The sequence below is a fragment of the Anopheles ziemanni genome, unplaced genomic scaffold (assembly GCF_943734765.1).
Source record: "Anopheles ziemanni unplaced genomic scaffold, idAnoZiCoDA_A2_x.2 scaffold_19_ctg1, whole genome shotgun sequence".
Classification (NCBI taxonomy): domain Eukaryota; kingdom Metazoa; phylum Arthropoda; class Insecta; order Diptera; family Culicidae; genus Anopheles; species Anopheles ziemanni.
This window is the reverse complement of record NW_026690058.1, coordinates 354711-359200: the sequence shown is the minus strand read 5'-3', so window position 1 is coordinate 359200 and position 4490 is coordinate 354711.

Genomic DNA, 4490 nt, shown 5'->3' with positions numbered 1-4490 from the left:
CAAGATGCTAGAAACTGTTTGTTAGGCGTTTCGGTACACTTGGGATGATGACCCAAGATGCTAGAAACTGTTTTTAAGGTGGTTCGGTATACTTGGGATGATGACCCAAGATGCTAGAAACTGTTTATTAGGCGTTTCGGTACACTTGGGATGATGACCCAAGATGCTAGAAACTGTTTGTTAGGCGTTTCGGTACACTTGGGATGGTGACTCAAGATGCTACAAACTGTTTATTAGGCGTTTCGGTACACTTGGGATGATGACCCAAGATGCTAGAAACTGTTTATTAGGCGTTTCGGTACACTTGGGATGGTGACTCAAGATGCTACAAACTGTTTATTAGGCGTTTCGGTACACTTGGGATGATGACCCAAGATGCTAGAAACTGTTTAGTAGGCGTTTCGGTACACTTGGGATGGTGACTTAAGATGCTAGAAACTGTTTATTAGGCGTTTCGGTACACTTGGGATGATGACCCAAGATGCTAGAAACTGTTTATTAGGCGTTTCGGTACACTTGGGATGGTGACTCAAGATGCTAGAAACTGTTTATTAGGCGTTTCGGTACACTTGGGATGGTGACTCAAGATGCTAGAAACTGTTTATTAGGCGTTTCGGTACACTTGGGATGGTGACTAAAGATGCTAGAAACTGTTTATTAGGCGTTTCGGTACACTTGTGATGATGATACAAGATGCTACAAACTGTTTATTAGGCGTTTCGGTACACTTGGTATGATGACCCAAGATGCTAGAAACTGTTTATTAGGCGTTTCGGTACACTTGGGATGATGACCCAAGATGCTAGAAACTGTTTATTAGGCGTTTCGGTACACTTGGGATGATGACCCAAGATGCTAGAAACTGTTTTTAAGGTGGTTCGGTATACTTGCGATGATGTCCGAAGATGCTAGAAACTGTTTGTTAGGCGTTTCGGTACACTTGGGATGGTGACTCAAGATGCTACAAACTGTTTATTAGGCGTTTCGGTACACTTGGGATGATGACCCAAGATGCTAGAAACTGTTTAGTAGGCGTTTCGGTACACTTGGGATGATGACCCAAGATGCTAGAAACTGTTTATTAGGCGTTTCGGTACACTTGGGATGGTGACCCAAGATGCTAGAAACTGTTTATTAGGCTTTTCGGTACACTTGGGATGATGACCCAAGATGCTAGAAACTGTTTAGTAGGCGTTTCGGTACACTTGGGATGGTGACTTAAGATGCTAGAAACTGTTTATTAGGCGTTTCGGTACACTTGGGATGATGACCCAAGATGCTAGAAACTGTTTATTAGGCGTTTCGGTACACTTGGGATGATGACCCAAGATGCTAGAAACTGTTTATTAGGCGTTTCGGTACACTTGGGATGATGACCCAAGATGCTAGAAACTGTTTTTAAGGTGGTTCGGTATACTTGCGATGATGTCCGAAGATGCTAGAAACTGTTTGTTAGGCGTTTCGGTACACTTGGGATGGTGACTCAAGATGCTACAAACTGTTTATTAGGCGTTTCGGTACACTTGGGATGATGACCCAAGATGCTAGAAACTGTTTAGTAGGCGTTTCGGTACACTTGGGATGATGACCCAAGATGCTAGAAACTGTTTATTAGGCGTTTCGGTACACTTGGGATGGTGACCCAAGATGCTAGAAACTGTTTATTAGGCTTTTCGGTACACTTGGGATGATGACCCAAGATGCTAGAAACTGTTTAGTAAGCGTGTCGGTACACTTGGGATGGTGACTTAAGATGCTAGAAACTGTTTATTAGGCGTTTCGGTACACTTGGGATGATGACCCAAGATGCTAGAAACTGTTTATTAGGCGTTTCGGTACACTTGGGATGGTGACTCAAGATGCTAGAAACTGTTTATTAGGCGTTTCGGTACACTTGGGATGGTGACTCAAGATGCTAGAAACTGTTTATTAGGCGTTTCGGTACACTTGGGATGGTGACTCAAGATGCTAGAAACTGTTTATTAGGCGTTTCGGTACACTTGGTATGATGACCCAAGATGCTAGAAACTGTTTATTAGGCGTTTCGGTACACTTGGGATGGTGACTAAAGATGCTAGAAACTGTTTATTAGGCGTTTCGGTACACTTGAGATGATGATACAAGATGCTACAAACTGTTTATTAGGCGTTTCGGTACACTTGGTATGATGACCCAAGATGCTAGAAACTGTTTATTAGGCGTTTCGGTACACTTGGGATGATGACCCAAGATGCTAGAAACTGTTTATTAGGCGTTTCGGTACACTTGGGATGATGACCCAAGATGCTAGAAACTGTTTATTAGGCGTTTCGGTACACTTTGGATGATGACCCAAGATGCTAGAAACTGTTTATTAGGCGTTTCGGTACACTTGGGATGATGACCCAAGATGCTAGAAACTGTTTGTTAGGCGTTTCGGTACACTTGGGATGATGACCCAAGATGCTAGAAACTGTTTATTAGGCGTTTCGGTACACTTGGGATGATGACTTAAGATGCTAGAAACTGTTTGTTAGGCGTTTCGGTACACTTGGGATGATGACCCAAGATGCTAAAAACTGTTTATTAGGCGTTTCGGTACACTTGGGATGATGACTAAAGTTGCTACAAACTGTTTATTAGGCGTTTCGGTACACTTGGGATGATGACCCAAGATGCTAGAAACTGTTTATTAGGCGTTTCGGTACACTTGGGATGATGACTCAAGATGCTAGAAACTGTTTAGTAGGCGTTTCGGTACACTTGGGATGATGACCCTAGATGCTAGAAACTGTTTATTAGGCGTTTCGGTACACTTGGGATGATGACCCAAGATGCTAGAAACTGTTTATTAGGCGTTTCGGTACACTTGGGATGGTGACTCAAGATGCTAGAAACTGTTTAGTAGGCGTTTCGGTACACTTGGGATGGTGACTTAAGATGCTAGAAACTGTTTAGTAGGCGTTTCGGTACACTTGGGATGATGACCCTAGATGCTAGAAACTGTTTATTAGGCGTTTCGGTACACTTGGGATGATGACCCAAGATGCTAGAAACTGTTTATTAGGCGTTTCGGTACACTTGGTATGATGACCCAAGATGCTAGAAACTGTTTGTTAGGCGTTTCGGTACACTTGGGATGGTGACTCAAGATGCTACAAACTGTTTATAAGGCGTTTCGGTACACTTGGGATGATGACCCAAGATGCTAGAAACTGTTTAGTAGGCGTTTCGGTACACTTGGGATGGTGACTCAAGATGCTACAAACTGTTTATTAGGCGTTTCGGTACACTTGGTATGATGACCCAAGATGCTAGAAACTGTTTAGTAGGCGTTTCGGTACACTTGGGATGATGACCCAAGATGCTAGAAACTGTTTATTAGGCGTTTCGGTACACTTGGGATGGTGACTCAAGATGCTAGAAACTGTTTATTAGGCGTTTCGGTACACTTGGGATGATGACCCAAGATGCTAGAAACTGTTTATTAGGCGTTTCGGTACACTTGGGATGATGACTAAAGATGCTAGAAACTGTTTATTAGGCGTTTCGGTACACTTGGGATGATGACCCAAGATGCTAGAAACTGTTTTTAAAGTGGTTCGGTATACTTGGGATGATGACCCAAGATGCTAGAAACTGTTTATTAGGCGTTTCGGTACACTTGGTATGATGACCCAAGATGCTAGAAACTGTTTAGTAGGCGTTTCGGTACACTTGGGATGATGACCCAAGATGCTAGAAACTGTTTATTAGGCGTTTCGGTACACTTGGGATGGTGACTCAAGATGCTAGAAACTGTTTAGTAGGCGTTTCGGTACACTTGGGATGGTGACTTAAGATGCTAGAAACTGTTTAGTAGGCGTTTCGGTACACTTGGGATGATGACCCTAGATGCTAGAAACTGTTTATTAGGCGTTTCGGTACACTTGGGATGATGACCCAAGATGCTAGAAACTGTTTATTAGGCGTTTCGGTACACTTGGTATGATGACCCAAGATGCTAGAAACTGTTTGTTAGGCGTTTCGGTACACTTGGGATGGTGACTCAAGATGCTACAAACTGTTTATTAGGCGTTTCGGTACACTTGGGATGATGACCCAAGATGCTAGAAACTGTTTAGTAGGCGTTTCGGTACACTTGGGATGGTGACTCAAGATGCTACAAACTGTTTATTAGGCGTTTCGGTACACTTGGGATGATGACCCAAGATGCTAGAAACTGTTTGTTAGGCGTTTCGGTACACTTGGGATGGTGACTCAAGATGCTACAAACTGTTTATTAGGCGTTTCGGTACACTTGGGATGATGACCCAAGATGCTAGAAACTGTTTATTAGGCGTTTCGGTACACTTGGGATGATGACTAAAGATGCTAGAAACTGTTTATTAGGCGTTTCGGTACACTTGGGATGATGACCCTAGATGCTAGAAACTGTTTATTAGGCGTTTCGGTACACTTGGGATGATGACCCAAGATGCTAGAAACTGTTTAGTAGGCGTTTCGGTACA